This window comes from Dendrobates tinctorius, unplaced genomic scaffold (assembly GCF_039654945.1).
Source record: "Dendrobates tinctorius isolate UK_male_01 unplaced genomic scaffold, ASM3965494v1 ptg000020l, whole genome shotgun sequence".
Taxonomy (NCBI): Eukaryota; Metazoa; Chordata; class Amphibia; order Anura; family Dendrobatidae; genus Dendrobates; species Dendrobates tinctorius.
Window position 1 is genome coordinate 45,872,286 of NW_027361688.1, and position 22,659 is coordinate 45,894,944.

The following is a 22,659-nucleotide window of genomic DNA, read 5'->3' on the forward strand; positions in this document are numbered from 1 at the left end:
CTTTTCAGCTGACGCAGGAAGAACATCCTCTGTTGTGCTTTTCTTATAACAGCATCCACGTTTTTCCCCCATTTAAGATCATGAGAGATGATAACACCAAGGAATTTGGTCTCTGTGACCCTAAGAACCACTTCGTCATGGATGTAGATTGGAAGTATCTCATGTTGATCTTTCCTAAAATCCACAACCATCTCAGCAGTTTTTTTAGTGTTTGAGTACAAGATTATTGGCTTTACACCAGTCACATATTCTTTCCACCTCACTCCGATACAAGTCTTCAGCATTTCCCCTGATGAGACCAATCAGTGTCATATCATCGGCAAATTTCAAGATTTTTACTGAGTCTGCTGAAGAGATGCAATCATTCGTATAGAGAGAAAACAGTAACGGGGACAAAACACACCCCTGAGGTGCCCCGATGTTTGTGACCAAGGTGTCCGAAGTGAATGGTCCAACTTTTACACTCTGTATCCTGGCTGTCAGGAAGTTATAAATCCACAAGCATAAGTTGAGAGGGACTCCAAGAGCTACCATTTTCTTATGAAGTAAATTCGGATCAATGGTATTGAACGCTGAGCTAAAGTCCATGAAAAGAATCCGGACATATGAGTGCCGTTCATCTGTATGATCCAAAATGTACTTCAGTGCCAGATTGACAGTGTCGTTTGCCGAACGATTCTCCTTATAGGCAAACTGAAGCGGGTCCCATAGCTTCTGCGTGAATTTTATCAGGTGGGACATCATAATTCTTTCGAAGACTTTCATAGCTACAGATGTGAGTGCTACTGGTCTATAGTCGTTCAACTCAGAGGATCCCACTTTCTTGGGGACAGGGATAATTGTGGAATTTTTCCAACACTGAGGTACAACGCACTCTTTCAGTGACACATTGTATATATTTGTCAGTATAGGGGCAAGCTGGGTAGCACATACTTTCAGACACATTGGAGATACACCATCAGGGCCAGGTGCCTTTTTGACCTTAAGTCCCTTCAGGATGCGTATCACCTCTGCCTCGGAGATCACTACTTGGGTGTTGCACAATGAATGATCTTTATATGAACAGACTGAGGAGCTTAGAGATGAATAGCCACTGTGTGTAGAGCTTGCCTCAAATCTGCAGTAGAATTCATTTAACTCTGCTGCCAGACTTCTGCTGGGGTTCACTATAGTGGGGTGGCTTTTATAATTGGTGACCTCTCTTAATCCTCTCCAACAGTATCAGTGATAACAAAAATTCTCCATTAAATGTCACCTGCTTAACCCAGCAGGAAGTACGGCAGCATCTATAAATCACTAAAATCGACAAATGCCCGGGCTTGGATGGGATACACCCCCGAGTACTGCAGGAATTAGGCACAGTCATGGATAGACCATTATTTTTAATCTTTAAAGATTACATAATAACAAGGTCTGTACCACAGGACTGGTGTATGGCAAATGTGGTGCCAATATTCAAAAAGGACAAAAACTGAACTTGGAAATCAGAGGCCAGTAAGCTTAACCTCAACTGTGGGTAAAATCCTGGAGGGTTTTCTAAGAGATACTATACTGGAGTATCTGGAGAAGAATAACCTCATGACCCAATATCAACATGAGTTTACGAGGGACCGTTCCTGTTAGACTGATCTCATAAGCTTTTATGAAGAGGTAAGTTCTGGACTGGACCAAGGGAATGCAGTGGACATAGTGAACATAGTGTACATGGACTTTTCAAAAGCTTTTGATACGGTGCCACACAAAAGGTTGATACATAAAATGAGAAAAATGGGTAGGGGAAAATATGTATAAGAGGGTTAAGAGCTGGCTCAGGGATAGGAAACAAAGGGTGGTTACTGGGTCACAGTTAGCAGTGGGGTACCACAGGGGTCAGTATTGGGCCCGCTTCTTTTTAACATATTTATTAATGACCTTGTAGGGGACATAGAGAGTAGAATTTCAATATTTGCAGATGACACAAAACTCTGCAGGGTAATCAATACAGAGGAGGACAATTTTATATTACAGGAGGATTTATGTAAACTAGAAGCTTGGGCTGATAAATGGCAAATGAGCTTTAATGGGGATAATGTAAGGTCATGCACTTGGGTAGAACGAACAAGATGTATAATTATGTGCTGAATTGTAAAACACTGGGCAAAACTGTCACTGAAAAAGACCTGGGTGTATGGGTGGACGACAAACTCACATTTAATGGCCAGTGTCAGGCAGCTGCTGCAAAGGCAAATAAAATAATAGGATACATTAAAAGAGGCATAGATGCTCATGAGGAGAACATAATTTTACCTCTATATAAGTCACTAGTGCGACCACACTTAGAATACTGCATACAGTTCTGATCTCCGGTGTATAAGAAAGACGTAGCTGAACTGGAGCGGGTACAGAGAAGAGCGACCAAGGTTATTTGGGGGCTGGGGGGTCTGCAATACCAAGACAGGTTATTACACTTGGGGTTATTCAGTTTGGAAAATCAAAGGCTTAGGGGTGATCTTATTACAATGTATAAATATATGCGGGGACAGTACAAAGACCTTTCTAATGATATTTTTACTCTTAAACCTGTGACGGGGACAAGGGGGCATCCTCAACGTCTGGAGGAAAGAAGGATTAAGCATAATCACAGACGCGGATTCTTTACTGTAAGAGCAGTAAAACTATGGACTATTGGCATCCGCACCGTCGCAGCTACAGCCACAAAATTTGGCACAGTCACACGTCTGGACCCCGAGAGTGTCCTAGGCTATGTTGTGAGGTGAAATTTTAACCCTGCGCATTCCAATTCACCAAATAATTTTGCCCCTATCTACATAATGGGGAAAAAGTGTGTGTGTATCAAGTCCCGCCCCTCATTATGATGTCATAATGGTTGATTATGGGATGGAGGATGTATGATGGGTATATGGGCATAGGACTATGGGATGGAGGATATGTATGATGGGTATATGGGTATATGGGCATGGGACTATGAGATGAAGGATGTGTGATGGGTATATGGGCACTGGACTATGGGATGGAGGATATGTATGATGGGTATATGGGCACGGGACTATGGGATGGAGGATAATTATAATTTGCTATAACTAACCACAGTTAGTTACTATGCCCGGGCAGCGCCAGGCTCTTAAGCTAGTATATATATATATATATATATTTACACAATATAGTACACACATTCAGTATACAAATATAATATACACAGACACATACTATATACTGTATGTACATGTATATATACATAGATATATAAATATACACATGCACCACAGATACACACAATCATACTATATACTGTATACAGTCATATGTAAAAGTTTGGGCACCCCTATTAATGTTAACCTTTTTTCTTTATAACAATTTTGGTTTTTGCAACAGGTATTTCAGTTTCATATATCTAATAACTGATGGACTCAGTTATATTTCTGGATTCAAATGAGGTTTATTGTACTAACAGAAAATGTGCAATCTGCATTTAAACAAAATTTGACCGGTGCAAAAGTATGGGCACCCTTATCATTTTCTTGATTTGAACACTCCTAACTACTTTTTACTGACCTCCTCAAGCACTAAATTGGTTTTGTAACCTCATTGAGCTTTGAACTTCATAGCCAGGTGTATCAAATCATGAGAAAAGGTATTTAAAGTGGCCACTTGCAAGCAGTTCTCCTATTTGATTCTCCTATGAAGAGTGGCATCATGGGCTCCTCAAAACAACTCTCAAATGAACTGAAAACAAAGATTATTCAACATAGCTTTTCAGGGGAAGGATACAAAAAGTTGTCTCAGAGATTTAACCAGTCAGTTTCCACTGTGAGGAACATAGTAAGGAAATGGAAGAACACAGGTACAGTTCTTGTTAAGCCCAGAAGTGGCAGGCCAAGAAAAATATCAGAAAGGCAGAGAAGAAGAATGGTGAGAACAGTCAAGGACAATCCACAGACCACCTCCAAAGACCTGCAGCATCATCTTGCTGCAGATGGTGTCACTGTGCATCGGTCAACAATACAGCGCATGCATAACGCCTTTTTGTATGACCAAACAACTCAATCTTTGTTTCATCAGTTCACAGGACCTTCTTCCAAAATGTAACTGGCTTGTCCAAATGTGCTTTTGCATACCTCAGGCGACTGTTTGTGGCGTGCTTGCAGAAACGGCTTCTTTCGCATCACTCTCCCATACAGCGTCTCCTTGTGCAAAGTGCGCTGTATTGTTGACCGATGCACAGTGACACCATCTGCAGCAAGATGATGCTGCAGGTCTTTGGAGGTGGTCTGTGGATTGTCCTTAACTGTTCTCACCATTCTTCTTCTCTGCCTTTCTGATATTTTTCTTGGCCTGCCACTTCTGGGCTTAACAAGAACTGTACCTGTGTTCTTCCATTTCCTTACTATGTTCCTCACAGTGGAAACTGACAGGTTAAATCTCTGAGACAACTTTTTGTATCCTTCCCCTGAAAAGCTATGTTGAATAATCTTTGTTTTCAGATCATTTGGGAGTTGTTTTGAGGAGCCCATGATGCCACTCTTCATAGGAGAATCAAATAGGAGAACTGCTTGCAAGTGGCCACCTTAAATATCTTTTCTCATGATTTGATACACCTGGCTATGAAGTTCAAAGCTCAATGAGGTTACAAAACCAATTTAGTGCTTCAGGAAGTCAGTAAAAAGTAGTTAGGAGTGTTCAAATCAAGAAAATGATAAGGGTGCCCATACTTTTGCACCGGTCAAATTTTGTTTAAATGCAGATTGCACATTTTCTGTTAGTACAATAAACCTCATTTGAATCCAGAAATATAACTGAGTCCATCAGTTATTATATATATGAAACTGAAATACCTGTTGCAAAAACCAAAATTGTTATAAAGAAAAAAGGTTAACATTAATAGGGGTGCCCAAACTTTTACATATGACTGTATATGCACACACATACTATATAAACATATACAGAGACACATGCTTTATACTGCACATGTACACACACAGATAAACATATACATTTATACTTACCAAGTTCTGTGGCTTCACTTGTATAGATCCAATCCCAGGAAAGTGCTTTAGGAGCAACCATGATGAGGACTCAGGAGGAGAGGACACAGACACACAGGGCTGCTGGCATCTTCCTGGCCAGCTCTGACCATGCTGTGCTGTAATTGGCCCCTCTCCCTCACTCTCAACTTCTAGCCTGACACTGCAGGGAGAAAGAGGGAGAGAGGGAGGCTGGAGGGGCTTTTTGGAGAGATACTCCGTGACTACAGAGGATGCACAGCGTTACTCACAGCTGTACACCCTCTGTGCACTTCATAAATGGGCTTCAGATGCAGAGTGCTCTGTTTGTGGGTTGGGGCCCTAGGCATCTGCCTCGTTTGATTGCCCCAAATGCCGGCCCTGGCTACATGCCTCATGGCTGTTCGACGGCTGCAACACATGCAGGGATCGCCTTTTTGTTAGGTAATTCTTCCATGTGTTGCGGCTATTGAAGAGCCATGAGACTAGGGCCAGTCACACTAAGAGATATCGCTAGCAATATCGCTATGACGTTATAGCGATATTGCTAGCGATATCTCTGTGTGTGATACTTACCTACGACCGGCTCCCCCGCTGGTTATCGCTGATCGCGCGAGAACGTTCAGGACTGTTTCTCGTCGTCAGCTTCCTGCGGCGCTTCCTGCTGTGATGACGAGCGACGCGTGGAGCCGGGCGGGAGGACGCAGGATCGCCGTGTCTGACAGGTAAGTAGCGACCCCCGTCCCCAGCGATGTCGCTGGTGAGATCTGCCTGTGTGGCAGCTCACTAGCGACCACTTAGCGATGTACCAGAGATCCTGACAGCGTCATATCGCTGGTCGGGATCGCTGGTACATCGCTAAGTGTGGCAGTACCTATACAGCTGCGGGGACTCGAACGTACTGTATATTTCGAGCATGCCGGAGTCACTCGGTTAGCACCCCAGCATGTTTAGGTGACACTTTATTAGAGAACATTCGCTCATCCCTAATGGCTATTTTTGGCATAAAAATGAAAAGAAAAGTTATGGCCCCTGGAAGAAGGTGAGAAAAATCTGAAATAGCAAAAAAAAAAAAAAAAAAGGAACTTAGTTGTGTCGAGAGGGGATTAAAAAATAGCCATTGGAAAAAAAAAAAACAGACTCAAACTCGAGCTATTAAATTTTTTTATTTTATCATTGATTCTCCTGGATAAATGTGGTGGATCTGATTTATTACTATTCCGAGTGCAGTAATAACACAGCGACTACCACTTTTATGGATCTCTTCTGTTCACTTGTAACAGCAAAAAAGTTATTAAAGAGACAGTATAAACTTCAAGAAAAGCATACAAATATGAAGTGGCATGTCGGCGTACCGGAATAAAAAAAAATGAAAGCCTCTTTATGACTTAGAGGCTCTCCTACCTGTCAGATGTACAAGACTCACACACTCAAAGCTGCTTTCTTAGCGCTATTCTTATTGTTCCGCAGCCAGATTAAGCCGTTTGGTGTTTTTTTCCCCACTTTCATCTGTTTGTCAAGAGATTGAAGGAAATTATTTTAATGCTTTTGCTTGCAAGTGGAAGGATTATATAGAGGTCAGACAGGTACGCTGCATCGCTGCACTCCACCGGTACTTAATGTTACATCCTTATTAACGTCCCCCAGTGGGTACAAGGCATTTTAAGTGATAAAAAGAATAGCACGGTGTTACCTCGGGTGTATAATATATAAGTGATTATAATCAGGCTTTAATGTGAACCTTATAGAGCTTCCATCGTGTGGCACCGTACTCAAAGGACATTTTAATAGCACTGTTGTGTTTTGAAATCTGTCAAGTAATCCCCTGTTTTGCTCATAATGCATGTCCTTTGCCGGCAAGAAGTCTTTGTGCATTGAATTTATCCAACAATGGCTAGTTAATTGGAGCATATTGGAAAGGTTACGCTACCTGGACCCCCTCAGAGGATTAAAACTAATTTCTCTAACTTGTTATAATGCATTGCTTAGAAAATAGTCCTGAATTACCAGTAACGCATACAAATATAGCAGGGCCGGGTACAACGTAGGCGAAGCTCATTCACTTTATTTTGCTGACGATTCCTCTGGCGTCGGTTTTGTTGCGAATAATCAAATTCTTCCCCCCCAAAAAAATCAGGAGCATTTTTCCTGTAGAAGTCTTCCGTGAGCCATTCCTCTATTCTGCTTAAAAATCTACAATGAGTGCTGCTTATTGTCAATAAGGTGTGTCCTGTTAGGGCTCGTGCACACCACCGTTTAAATCGGACGGGTGCTATCCATGGTTTTGATCAATGGCACTCATACCCATGTTTTTCTAAGAAGCAGTGCAGATGTCTGATTTTTACCCTCAGACCAAGAGTTCCAAGGAAAAGTAAGCGAAGCATGCCTACTTTGCATCCGAAAATCATTCAAGTCTATGGGTCCATGGAAAAAAATCAGACTGCACTTAGATGACATCCCAGTGTGATACGATTTTGAGACATTGACATAATGGAGAATGTGGAAGAACTTTTTTCTTTTATTTCTCTCCATGTGTAAAAATCAGATTCCACTCTAATCAAACTCTAATCAAAGTCTGATTAGCATAATTGGACCATTTTTCTGGGATGGAGAGAAAAAGGTCATTTGCACCTGCCTTGAAAAAATGTGTACTTTTTTCTATTTAACCCCTTTCCGACATCGGACATAGTACTCTGATGTCGGACTCACTCCCTTTGATTTGTGCTCCAGCACTGAGCCAACATCTTTCCCAGTACATGTCAGCTGTTTTGAACATCTGACATGTGCCACTAACAGCCTCGGGTGGAATCACGATCCACCCACATTTGGTAACCTGTTAAATGATGCTGTCAGTCTCTGACAGCAGCATAACCCACACTTCCGGCAAGCGCACCGTAAAATATCACCTATCGTGACCTTGTCACGTGATCGCGGGTCACCGATGGATTGGCATGAAAATCAGAGGTCTCCAGCAGACCTCTATGGTTGTCATTGCTAGCGGTGGTCGGCACTCATACCAAGTGAGCATTTCTGCTACATACAGGTGATCTGATCATCACCTGTATGTAGCAGTGCCAATCGGACAAGTGCAGCTTCTAGTTTCCCATGGAGACTATTGAAGCATGCAAAAAGTAAAAAAAAGTTTTAAAAAACATTAAAAAAATAAATAAAAGTTCAAATCATCCCCCTTTTGCCCCATTCAAAATAAAACAATAAAAAAATCAAACATACACATATTTAGTATCACAGCATTCAGAATCACCCGATCTATCAATAAAAAAAATAAATAACCCGATCGCTAAACCGCGGAATGAGAAAAAATGTCAAAATGCCAGAATTTTTTGGTCTCCGCAACAATGCATTAAAGTGCAATAACGAGCGATCTAAAGATTGTATCTACACCAACATGATATCATTAAAAACATCAGCTCAGCTCACAAAAAATAAGTCCTTACCCAACCAGAGATCACGAAAAATGGAAACGCTACGGGTATCAAAAAATTGGCGCAAATTTTTTTTTGTAATTTTTTTCACCACTTGAATACAAAAAAATTCTGAAGAAGAGTGATCGGTCACAAGGGGGAATGACCCCACCGGTATCGCCACACCGCGTGGTTTCCTCACGGAATCCAACAGGTCTTATTCAGCCTTAATTACTTTCTCTCCCCCACCCTCTGTTTATTTCTCAAAGGGCAGAGACACACTGGCAAATTTTTCGTCTGAGAATCGGATGGTAAAACTTGCCCTGGCCGGCACCTCTCCTGACCTGAACTTGACAGCTGCATAGTAATCCATCACGCTGTCATGCTCAGGTCAGGAGAGGTGCCGGCCAGGGCAAGTTTTACCTTCCGATTCTTGGACGAAAAATTTGCCAGTGTGTCTCTGCCCAAAGGGTTTATGTTTTCATCTCTCCCTTTTAAGGATTCCATTTATGTGTTTTTATGGGGCTTTAGGCAGCTACTATTGATTATTGTACTGTATTATATTTCATTGTGACTCTGTTGGTCTTACCTGGATAATTATTGTTTGCCACTGATATTACTATTGTATCTTTTGACAAATGTCCAGGCTTTTCTGGTGTGTTGCGATCTAATTTTGTCATTATTGTCAGTGGCTCTATGTATGTTTCATTATAACACACTCCCGGTGCACATAGCGGAGGAGGGGTTCTTTCTGCGTGTGGGGCACTTATAAGGCCCTTCATGCTGTTGTACATTTGATAACCTATTTTGTTTTTTTAATTGTTTTTAAATTTGTCTGTTGCTTGTCTAACTTTAATTGTCTCAATAAAAATGGAAAAATTGTTATTTGTCATACCATTTGTGATGATTGTTGCCTTTACAAGCTATTTTTTCCTCTTTTTTTGTAGAGCTTCACTACCATTGATGAAAGTAGAATCTCTTTCTTCAGAACTTGATTTCCCTGAACAGCACACCATGTGGTAAAGAGTGGCACTGCAAGCTTAGCACGGGCAGCATGGTGGCTCAGTGGATAGCACTGAAGCCTTGCAGCGCTGGAGTCCTGGGGTTTGAATCCCATCCATGACAACATCTGCAACGAGTTTGTATGTTCTCCCCGTGTTTGCGTGGGTTTCTCTGGGCACTCCAGTTTCCTCCCACATTCCAAAAGACATACTGATAGAGAATTTAGATTGTGAGCCTCATCGTGGACAGTGATGATAATGTGTGCAAACTGTAAAGCGCTGTGGAATATGTTAGTGCTATATAAAGATTATTATATCCAGCAGGGCACAATTATTATTTATTTATATAGCACCATTGGTTCCATGGTGCTGTACATGAGAAGGGGTAACATACAAAGTACAGATATCACTTACAGTAAACTAACAATCACATACTGATATAGAGGAGAGAGGACCCTGCCCTTTCGGGCCTACATTCTACAGGATGGTGGGAAAGGAGACAGTAGGTTGGGGGGTTGTGACAGCTCCGGTGTTTGGTGACGCGGTAGCTCCGGTAGTGGTGAGGAGGCAGCGTGGATAATTGCAGGCTCTAAGCTTTCTAAAGAAGTGGGTTTTCAGGTTCCATCTAAAGGATCCAAATGTGGTTGATAGCCGGACGTGTTTGGGCAAAGAATTCCAGAGGATAGGGGCAATTCGGGAGAAGTCATGGAGGCGATTAGGTGAGGAGCTAATAAGTGTGGAGGAGAGAAGGAAGTCTTGGGAGGATCGGAGATTACGTGAGGGAAGATATCGGGAGATTAGTTTAATTAGTTCAATTATCACAATTATAAGTAATAATTAGAGTTGAGCGAAACGGGTCGAAAAATTTCAAAAGTCGCCGACTTTTGGCAAAGTCGGGTTTCATGAAACGAAACCCGACCCTAGGATGAGGTCGGCCACGAGGTCGGCGACTTATGCGCCAAAGTCGCGTTTCAAAAGTTTGTTTTGCGCTCTTTTTCAGCCAATCAGGATCCACGGACACTGTGGGCAACGTGATGACATAGGCACGGGTCACCACCATCTTTCAGAAGGGCATGCAAGTGATTGGCTTGCTTTGGTGGGCGTCACAGGGGGTATAAAAGGGCGTGCACGCCGACCGCCATCTTACTTCTGCCGATCTTAGCATAGGGAGAGGTTGCTGCTGATTCTGTAGGGAGAGTGTTAGGCAGGGAAGAAGAAAAAAAAAATGCTTCTGCTGCTAGCGATTGTGCCTGTACAACACACCAGTCACTGTGTGTGCAGTGCAAGGGGAGGCTATATTGTGGTGTATCAGTGGTGTTGGTTGTTGGGCTGCCTTCTAAGGCTTCCTGACAGCTGCATTGCTGTTTACCCACTGCTCTGCAAACTGCTTTTTTAAAAGCAATCCCAATTTTTTTTTTTTGTCCTGCTGAGGTACTGAGCTGCAAACTGCTTTTTTAAAAGCAATCCCAATTTTTTTTTTTGTCCTGCTGAGGTACTGAGCGTGCATTTTTTCACACCATACAGCGGTGTACTCTCCTCACACAGTACCGTGTAACGGCTGTTATCACAGCCACAGTGAAGCTATCTGTGTCACTCTGTGAGAATAAGTCGAGGACATGTTCCGTTCTTACAGACCTGCACTCTAGGGAGATTCCTACTCTGCCCAATTCTACATACACCTTGTAGTTTGTGATACACTAGCCAATTTCTGCCTGTGACATAGCGCTGTGAAATTCAGTGGCCTCACACAATCCAAAAGTGTCCAGTGTCCAAAAGTGTCTGCAGAAATTCAAAATCTCACTTATCCTCTAGTCACTTTGGTCACAGCTGTGCCATCGAGCCTGTGACATAGCGCTCAGATATTCAGTGGGCCTCACACAATCCAAAAGTGTCCAGTGTCTGCAGAAATTCAAAATCTCACTTATCCTCTAGTCACTTTGGTCACAGCTGTGCCATCGAGCCTGTGACATAGCGCTCAGATATTCAGTGGGCCTCACACAATCCAAAAGTGTCCAGTGTCCACAAGTGTCTGCAGAAATTCAAAATCTCACTTATCCTCTAGTCACTTTGGTCACAGCTGTGCCATCGAGCCTGTGACATAGCGCTCAGATATTCAGTGGGCCTCACACAATCCAAAAGTGTCCAGTGTCCACAAGTGTCTGCAGAAATTCAAAATCTCACTTATCCTCTAGTCACTTTGGTCTCAGCTGTGCCATCGAGCCTGTGACATAGCGCTCAGATATTCAGTGGGCCTCACACAATCCAAAAGTGTCCAGTGTCCACTAGTGTGAGCAGAAATTCAAAATCTCACTTATCCTCTAGTCACTTTGGTCACAGCTGTGCCATCGAGCCTGTGACATAGCGCTCAGATATTCAGTGGGCCTCACACAATCCAAAAGTGTCCAGTGTCCACAAGTGTCTGCAGAAATTCAAAATCTCACTTATCCTCTAGTCACTTTGGTCACAGCTGTGCCATCGAGCCTGTGACATAGCGCTCAGATATTCAGTGGGCCTCACACAATCCAAAAGTGTCCAGTGTCCACAAGTGTCTGCAGAAATTCAAAATCTCACTTATCCTCTAGTCACTTTGGTCACAGCTGTGCCATCGAGCCTGTGACATAGCGCTCAGATATTCAGTGGGCCTCACACAATCCAAAAGTGTCCAGTGTCCACTAGTGTGAGCAGAAATTCAAAATCTCACTTATCCTCTAGTCACTTTGGTCACAGCTGTGCCATCGAGCCTGTGACATAGCGCTCAGATATTCAGTGGGCCTCACACAATCCAAAAGTGTCCAGTGTCCAAAAGTATCTGCAGAAATTCAAAATCTCACTTATCCTCTAGTCACTTTGGTCACAGCTGTGCCATCGAGCCTGTGACATAGCGCTCAGATATTCAGTGGGCCTCACACAATCCAAAAGTGTCCAGTGTCCACAAGTGTCTGCAGAAATTCAAAATCTCACTTATCCTCTAGTCACTTTGGTCACAGCTGTGCCATCGAGCCTGTGACATAGCGCTCAGATATTCAGTGGGCCTCACACAATCCAAAAGTGTCCAGTGTCCACTAGTGTGAGCAGAAATTCAAAATCTCACTTATCCTCTAGTCACTTTGGTCACAGCTGTGCCATCGAGCCTGTGACATAGCGCTCAGATATTCAGTGGGCCTCACACAATCCAAAAGTGTCCAGTGTCCACAAGTGTCTGCAGAAATTCAAAATCTCACTTATCCTCTAGTCACTTTGGTCACAGCTGTGCCATCGAGCCTGTGACATAGCGCTCAGATATTCAGTGGGCCTCACACAATCCAAAAGTGTCCAGTGTCCACAAGTGTCTGCAGAAATTCAAAATCTCACTTATCCTCTAGTCACTTTGGTCACAGCTGTGCCATCGAGCCTGTGACATAGCGCTCAGATATTCAGTGGGCCTCACACAATCCAAAAGTGTCCAGTGTCCACTAGTGTGAGCAGAAATTCAAAATCTCACTTATCCTCTAGTCACTTTGGTCACAGCTGTGCCATCGAGCCTGTGACATAGCGCTCAGATATTCAGTGGGCCTCACACAATCCAAAAGTGTCCAGTGTCCAAAAGTGTCTGCAGAAATTCAAAATCTCACTTATCCTCTAGTCACTTTGGTCACAGCTGTGCCATCGAGCCTGTGACATAGCGCTCAGATATTCAGTGGGCCTCACACAATCCAAAAGTGTCCAGTGTCCACAAGTGTCTGCAGAAATTCAAAATCTCACTTATCCTCTAGTCACTTTGGTCACAGCTGTGCCATCGAGCCTGTGACATAGCGCTCAGATATTCAGTGGGCCTCACACAATCCAAAAGTGTCCAGTGTCCACTAGTGTGAGCAGAAATTCAAAATCTCCCCTGTCCTATAGACACCTTGTACCTTGTTTTACATTACTATATAGTTTGTTGGATTTTGTATACATTTCTACCAAAAATGAGGAAGGCTGGTGGAAGAGGCCGTGGAATTGGGCGGGGGTTGGCAGCTGGTAATGATGGTGTTGGTGGTGGATCTGATGGTAGTGGCAAGAGCAAAATAGGACCGAATGCAGGAGGTGTTGAGCCTGCGTCATCGTCTGGCTCCATAAGGCTTCGAAGGCTTAGTTTTCTAGGAGTTGGCAAACCGCTTTTAAAGCCAGAGCATCAGGAAAAAGTTTTGTCTTACATTGCTGACTCAGCCTCCATCTCTATCGCCTCCTCTTCTTCAGTTGTAAAAAGTAAAAGCACTGAGTCGTCATTGGAGGCTCATGTTCATGAACCACACCTTTCCTTGTGTCCTTCACCCCAACCAAGATTGAAGGATGACGCAGGCCATACTACTGATTACTCCATGGAGCTGTTTTCACATACCATGCCTGGATTATCAAGTCAAATGGTGAATTACCCAGGCCAAGATGAATCTGACATGGAGTGCACTGATGCACAGCCGCTGATGGATGATTCTGCTGGTACATTCACTCAGAGCACTACATTGTCCTCGCAGTGTACAGAGCCAGATTCTGACCCTGATGAGACTCAGGTGCCCCTTCCCGCACACTATACCACCATACACGGTGACACAGAGGAAGGTACACTTGACATAGAAGAGGAGGTGATGGATGACCCAATTGTTGACCCAGATTGGCATCCATTGGGGGAAGAGGGTGCTGCTTCCAATAGCTCAGATGAGGAGCATCCACAGCAGACATCGACATCGCAACAGCTGTTATCTGGCAGGCCCGGAGCACTCCAAAGACAGGTTCCAAAAATCAAAAGAGTTGCTGGACAGCTTGTCCAGAGGGTCAAAAGATCACAGCGTGCTAGGCCGCAAAATGTCTGCCAAAGTAGGAAGAGTGCAGTGTGGCACTTTTTTGAACAAAATCCTCATGATCAGGCCAAGGTTATCTGTAAGAAGTGCGCAAAGACCTTTAGCCGACGGAAAAATCTGAAAAATTTGAATACCAGTTGCATGCTTAGACATTTAAACACCATGCACTTGCAAGCGTGGACACAACACCAAACTTCAAGTGCCACATGTGCAACTGATCACAACGAAGGTAGTCAGCAACGCTACATTGTTTCCCCCACTGTAAGCCCACCGGTTAGCACAGCAGCAAATGTTGAGGTGTCGTTGCAAGGCCACAGCAGTCAGGGAATCCCACTGTTATATCAACGAAACACTGATTCTAGGCCATCAGAAAGAACACCAACTCCATCACCATCATCAACCCTCTCTCAGTCCACCCTGTCCACCGCTATTTCCACCATATGCAGCTCTCAAGTCCAGCTCACCCTCCCAGACACTATGAGTAGGTCAAGAAAGTACTCAGTCTCTCATCCGCGTACACTGGGTTTGAACGCCCACATTGCCATACTAATCTCGTTTGAGATGATGCCCTTTCGGTTGGTGGAAAGCGCAGCTTTCCGCGAACTCATGGCCTATGCAGTACCACGCTATGACCTGCCCAGTCACCACTTCTTCTCTCGCAAAGCCATCCCAGCCCTCCACCATCATGTGAAAGACCGCATTGTCCATGCACTCAAGCAGTCAGTGAGCGGAAAGGTGCACCTCACAACTGATGCATGGTCCAGTCGGCATGGCCAGGGCCGTTACGTGTCCATCACTGCGCACTGGGTTAATGTGGTGGATGCAGGGTCCACAGGGGACAGCGGTGGTGGGACAGTGCTGCCTAGCCCACGGTATAGGAAACAGTTGGCTGTAGGCGTTCGACCCTCCTCCTCCTCCTCCTCCTCCAGAAGCGAAAGCTCGTCCACAGAGCGCAGTCGTACGAGCACTCCATCTGCAGCTGCCACTGTTGCACACGAGGTGTCCCCCTATCGACCAGCTAGTGGAAAGCGTCAGCAGGCTGTGTTGCAGATGATGTGTTTGGGCGACAAACACACCGCCGAGGTGCTGGCCGAGTACTTGAAGCGACAAACTGAGTCATGGCTGGGCAGTGTACATCTTGAGGCAGGCAAGGTAGTTAGTGATAACGGCCGTAATTTTGTGGCAGCCATAGCCCTTTCAAAACTCAGCCACATACCTTGCTTGGCTCACACCTTGAACCTGGTGGTGCAGTGCTTCCTCAAAAATTATCCGGAGTTAACAGCCCTGCTCCAGAAGGTGCGAAGACTTGCGTGCACATCCGCCGGTCGCCTGTACACTCCGTTCGTATGCAGAAGCTGCAGCGATTGCTCCACCTTCCCAACCACCGCCTCATTATCGACATTGCAACAAGGTGGAACTCCACCCTTCACATGGTGGAGTGGCTGTGCGAGCAGAGGCAGGCCATAATGCATTTGTGGGAGGATACACGGCCAGGCACTTTGAGAGCAGACATGGAGTTGACAGGTGTGCAGTGGTCGAAGCTGAAAGACCTCTGTAAAGTCCTTCAGTGTTTTGAGGAATGCACACGGCTGGTAAGCGCAGACAACTCCATCCTAAGCATGAGCATCCCACTTATGCGTCTGCTCATGCAAACTTTGACGCATCTTAAGGAGCAGGCTTCTGCAGCCAATGTTGATGAGGAGGAAGAGGAGGAGGGAATCCTTGATGACATTCAGCCATTGTCTGCTCAGGGACCTCTCCTGGACGAGGTGGAGGAAGAAGAGGAGGAGTAGGATGATGGGGATGATTACTTAGGGGAGGAGGATGCATCTCGTGGGGCAAGTGAAAATGTTGGCGTGGCAAGGTCTGGTACAGGGTTTGTGCGTGACTGGAGGGATGTGGATTTGCCAGAAAGTGCTCCTCCAACCAGCACTCGCAGTGCATCATTGACACCAGGAACATTGGCCCACATGTCAGATTATGCCTTGCAGATCCTAAAAAGGGACCCCCGCATTGCCAAAATGATGAACGATGACGACTACTGGTTGGCCAGCATCCTGGATCCACGCTATAAAGGCAAATTACAAAACATCATGCCACAGGAGAACCTTGAACTAATATTGGCTAATAAACAAGCAACTCTGGTAAATCGGTTGCTTGAGGCATTCCCAGCACACAGCAGCGGTGATGGTTCTCACACGAGCCGTACGGGCCGGGGTCAGCTTGGCAGAGGTGTTCGTGGTGCACACAGCAGAAGTGGCGTTGGAGACAGGGGTTTCATGACAATGTTGTGGACTGATTTTTCAAGTACCGCTCACACAACTGGTAATACTGCATCGATGGAAAGTGACAGGAGACAGCAGTTGTCAACTATGGTTACAAACTACTTTTCCTCCCATATCGATGTTCTCCCACACAGGTCATTCCCCTTTGACTATTGGGCCGCTAAACTGGACACCTGGCCTGAATTGGCCCAATATGCCTTACAGGAGCTCGCTTGCCCAGCTGCAAGTGTGCTATCGGAAAGAGTCTTCAGTGCAGCTGGATCAATCCTGACAGAAAAAAGGACCCGTCTGTCAACCTAAAATGTGGATGATCTAACCTTCATTAAAATGAACCATGCATGGGTTTCCAAGGATTTTGTCCCACCTTCCCCTGATGACACATAGGGTGACAGAAAAATGGCTTGCTTTGGTCCACCTCTTCCTGGGACTTGACCTATTTCACCTTTTGCATCAGCTGAATGTCCAACATCAACATATGCCACTTTCTAAAACTCCCTAACTGTGCTGCCTCCCCCCCCATGGCCGGGGTCACCATCTAGCGCACGACACCGTGCGAGTGCCGTTGCCCTGGACAGGTGGGTAGGCCGACTCTTGGGCGCGGGCACTGGCACAGGGTCCCTCATAGTTCAATCAAGTGTCTCTGATGGTGGTGGTGCACACCCGCCGTCAGACACACCGCCGTACTATGAGGGGCCCAGTGCCAGTACCGACGCCCACGAGTGGGCCCCCCTTGCTTGGGCAGGACCCCAGCATTTGCAATCTTTACCTCTCCCTGCTCTTCCGCTGTGTAGTCTGGGCCGTCAAATCCATACTGTGCCTGACACCGTTTGAGCCTGCCTCCTGATGTATAGACATATATTTTGAATGTGTACGCTATCCATACATGTTATCTGGGGATACGGTACCCTTTCTCACCTTTGTGCAATCACGTGCAATCCATACTGGGCCTAACACCGTCTGAGTCTGCCTCCTGATGTATAGACATATATTTTGAATGTGTACACTATCCATACATGTTATCTGGGGATACGGTACCCTTTCTAACCTTTGTGCAATCACGTGCAATCCATACTGGGCCTAACACCGTCTGAGCCTGCCTCCTGATGTATAGACATATATTTTGAATATGTACGCTATCCATACATGTTATCTGGGGATACGGTACCCTTTCTAACCTTTGTGCAATCACGTGCAATCCATACTGGGCCTAACACCGTCTGAGCCTGCCTCCTGATGTATAGACATATATTTTGAATGTGTACGCTATCCATACATGTTATCTGGGGATACTGTACCCTTTCTAACCTTTGTGCAATCACGTGCAATCCATACTGGGCCTAACACAGTCTGAGCCTGCCTCCTGATGTATAGACATATATTTTGAATTTGTACGCTATCCATACATGTTATCTGGGGATACGGTACCCTTTCTAACCTTTGTGCAATCACGTGCAATCCATACTGGGCCTAACACCGTCTGAGCCTGCCTCCTGATGTATAGACATATATTTTGAATGTGTACGCTATCCATACATGTTATCCGGGGATACGGTACCCTTTCTCACCTTTGTGCAATCACGTGTAATCCATACTGGGCGTGAGAACGGCTGGCGAGCTGTTAAGCAAGCTACAGCACCTGTGGTTTGCACACGTAAGTTTTTCATTTTTTCAGGAATGACGGTTAGGCCTAATTCCGGAACTGCGGTTGACCTGCACTTACTGGGAAATCATTGTTCGCGGGTAATAATTGTAATCAGTGATCCCCATCACTAACGTTGTTCAGCGGGTTATCTTCACCTGTAAGCGACAAACGCTGGCCTTTTCAGTGTAGCGCACATGCAGCCACGGACATGTAAGAGCATGACACACCAGTTATTGGCCAATCTCATGTGCCAGAGCCTCACGTGTCCCTCTAGTAAGCCGGACTCGGACCGCGGGGCATGACGGAGTCTCGTTCGTTAACGGAATTAAGCTTGCAATGTGTGCATCTGTTCTGTAGCTGGCATGGTTGAGGTTTCCCAGGTGGAGTCGAATTTAACCGTAGGCTCCACTCCTGGTGGTGCCCTTCTGGACATTCCTTTAAGGTTCAGCTTTGCAACCATACTGCCCACGTAAAACAAACACTTTGCCTTCATGAACGCTGTTTGGAGGGTCATGACTCGTGGGAATAACGCCGCCCAATCAGTTATCCTGCTAGAGAGATTGTTCGTTGCTCCCAAGCATGACATCACACTCCCTAGGAAGAAGGTAATGCCACTGTGGCGACCGTACTCCTGGGGGCGACACAAGTGCACTGATGCCCAGCCACTGCTCGATGAATCTGCTGGTACATTGACCCAGACCACTACATTCCCCTCGCACGCTACACGGCCTGAATCTGACCCTGATGAAACTCAGGTTACCCTTCCCATATACAGTTCCATCTTACACGGTGACAAAGAGGAAGCTGCAGATGAAAGTTGCAGGTTCAGCCCACCCGCCATCAGACACACCACCGTACTATCAGGGGCCCTGTGCCAGTGCCGTCGCCAACGAGTGGGCCCCCCCTGCTTGCTCAGGATCACAGCACTTGCAAAGTTGAAATACTGTGCAGTGAGATGGAAGATGGGGACGACGAGGAGTCCAGACAAGTACAGGGATTCCCTAGCGAGGAGACTTATTTGATTGTTTTCAATGTTGGGACAGCAATTTTTGGGGAGCACTATACTCTGGAGAATAATAGATGGGGCCCACCATACACTGGAACATTCCAAAGGTGGACATCAGACACTGGAGCAGCATTTACAGGGCCCATTATACACTAGAGCATTAGAAATGGGGCCCATTATGTTTGGAGCATTATTTGGGCCCATAAGACAGTGGAGCTTCATCCATGGGGACCAACATATACTGTAGCATTATGTGGAGCTCATCATATACTGTTTCAAACATTATATGGGACCAATGATTCTGTATGGAGAAATAGATGGGCCTCGTGATGAGATGTAAAAAGTGAAGTATTTTTCATTGTACTATACCGCTATTTCTCTGCCGTATCGGAGCATGATGAGTTGTGGTATGTGTTAAAGGGGTGCTCTTTCGCCCAGGGCACATGAAAACCTGGAGCCAGCCCTCCCCTCCCACAACTGTAGCCAAATAACCCCCATTTTTCAGTGCGTAACTTGTATTATGAAGTTAATTAAGGTTGACAAGCTTAAGTAAGAAGAATTGATGCTTTTGTCATTCAAATGGGCACTGTAGGTGTGTTTCCTGTCCTCCTCTCACTGCCGACTTTTATTCCCCATTGACTTACATTGGGTTTCGTGTTTCGGGACGACCCCGACTTTTCCCTATAATCGGACGATCTTGCTCGACCCGACTTTTGGAAAAGTTGGGTTTCACAAAACAAAACGCGACCCTAAAAAACCAAAAGTCGCTCAACTCTAGTAATAATCATTATAGAAGAAGCACACCGGAATTAAATAGGCCGTTGATGCCTGTTACGTCTGTATTTCTTTGCCATGTAAACAACAAGGTGGAAAGTGTTATTTCTAATTATTGAATGTAACATGTCATTTCGTGTTATCTAAACATTTATTTTCCTCCGTTTCCTTTCTGGTTTTCCGCGCTTGTCATTAACATTGTTATCATTCACCAAGAACATTGAGTTGCTCATCCAAATAAACCAAGTTAACTCCATTATTATTCACTAAGGCTTAGCAAATGTGTTTCTATTCAATTACCCTCGGTCTCGCTCTTGTCCGATGCTACGCCGGTACGGTGATGTCATAAATGTCGTCTCGTTCAGTCTGCAGAGGCGCGCAGAGAGAGAGACAGAGAGACATGTACGGAATTAAAATCCATCATTTATTCCAGAGCGAATATTACTTAATTACAGCCTATGATATAATACACGGCGCATTGTGATCTGGGGTTTCTTTGCTTAATGGGATGCATCCCATGCTGTAAATTATTGAGTGCTCCTATAAGCTATTTATTTAACCTCATTTTGCACAAGGCTGAATTCCCTATTCAGAGGAACACATCTTTATTAACACCGATCCATAAAGAAATCAAGGGACACAAGTCTTATTTCAAATTACAAAAGCATTGCAATTAGCAGAGCCATAGCTAGAGGCTCTATCAACAGCAGAACAGATCCTCTGACTAGATAACCCATGAATTTCAATAACGTCTCAAATTCTTCCTTTTTTTTCCCTTCCTACATGCAGATGTGCCTTCTAACTTCCCGAACGTCGAGGCAAGTGACTCACAATGGTAAATATCCTGACGCGAACACAAGTATCCGCTACCTGCCCCCATTGCGTCTCAATCAAAGCAATTTGTATCATCTAAAGAAATGAAAAATATTATAGCTGACGGGACGTTACAGTGATTTCAAATCCCCTTGATCTTCAGGAACGGAGCTCTATATAAGCAGCCATTTATCCGGCTTTTTTTTTTTATTTTATTTTTTTTGCTACATAAATACATACCACAAATGGTTTTGATGAGTCTTTTGACTCGATGCAAATCACTCCAGGCATTTTTGCTCCATACATAGCTGTTGATTCCTTTTTGTTACCGCTTTGAATGTGTGTCAGCATAAAGTATAATTTCTTGTATGGTTTTAAAACATTTCAAGATTTCAGGCATATGGTAATGACACATTCAAGTGCTTTCTTAGCAGTGTTTGTATATATATATATATGCAGTGTGTGATGGTGCTCCATTAAAGAGGCCACCATGCTTAGTGGACCAAAAGGCTTCTTTTTAATTATTCCCTAAGACAAGCCCTGTCTATTTGCCCTATTAGAGCACTTCAATGTCATTAAAGTGGTGACCCCTTTAAGACCGAAGCCCCTTTTTGAGTCAGGACACTTTGATAGACTTTAGACGACCATGAACAGAAGCAAAACCAAAGAAGTGAGCTGGAACGAACGTTGGAACAAATGCTATGAGTAGGTGGCACACTCACACTGAGGCCACCTACAAACACATCCCAGGACAAAAACAAAATGAGCAAGTATCCTGCAACAAGCAAATTGCAATAGTACATGTAAAAAACATGCATAGTTGACACCATTTTGATCAAAAGTGTAAAAGCCATCCCACCGCGAAAAGGAGCACCCAATCAGACAGCCCTATCTCTAGTATTAGAACTTTCTACCTGCTAGCAGGTCTCAATAGATGGAGGTAAGGTAGGGTTAAATGCATAGCCCAAAAAATGGAGAGCCAAGCCTGTGTATGTATGTAGGGATGTGGACTGTCTTACCCTGTTCCTGTCCCTGGGAACAACAGATGCACTGCGTGATTACAATAGTGCGGTTTTATATGTGAAAGTAATGTGATGTACAGTTTTATGGTTATGTATAGTGTGTAGCATGTTAGAGCATAATGTGACTGTGGCATAAGGATATGCTTGGGACAGCATAGGATATAGAACAGGTTAGCGTAGAGATAGGAAGTTGTTAAGAATAGGTTTAGCCAAGTGTGAGGGCACTAGTGCTGATAAGAAAGGGGAAACTTTCTGGTTAGAGGGAGTTTTTTGTAATCCAGTGAAGTGTGGAGTGGGTTCAAGTTCAGGTACGGTGGGTTGTTAGGGACAGAATATGTAGCTTGTTCCAGGCAGTGGGAGGCGTTACTGGGATCCTGAACAGCCGGTCCTGTCACGTTGTAGGGAAGGTGACCTGACGGACGGACGGACCTGTCAGTATAGAGAAGGAAAGGTTTGCACAGTTTAGATAGTTGTCAGTGACTGCAGTGGGGAAACAGCTAGGAAAGTGTAGTGGACGTGCAGTACCTGGGTTGACCATTAGAGGGCAGGGAGGAGTGTGAGCAAAGAACTTGACATCAGCTTAGGGCTTAGGAAACCGTTGGTCATGGGGGGCGGAGTTACAGGGAATCGGGAATGATATAAATACTGAGGGAGAGTTCCAGAAAGTTCCAGTCCCCAGGGGGAGCTCAGGTGACAGGTGGACTACGACAGTTCATGCACTCTGAGGAGAACCAGACCAGGGGGACTGAGGAGAGAGAACGTCAGGGGGGTGGTCCTGACAGGAAGAACCGCAGAAGAGACAAGACATCGGGTGTGGGACACTGTATATGACACGACGCCTGACCAGTAAAATTGCTGCTGGTTTAAGGACCTAAGG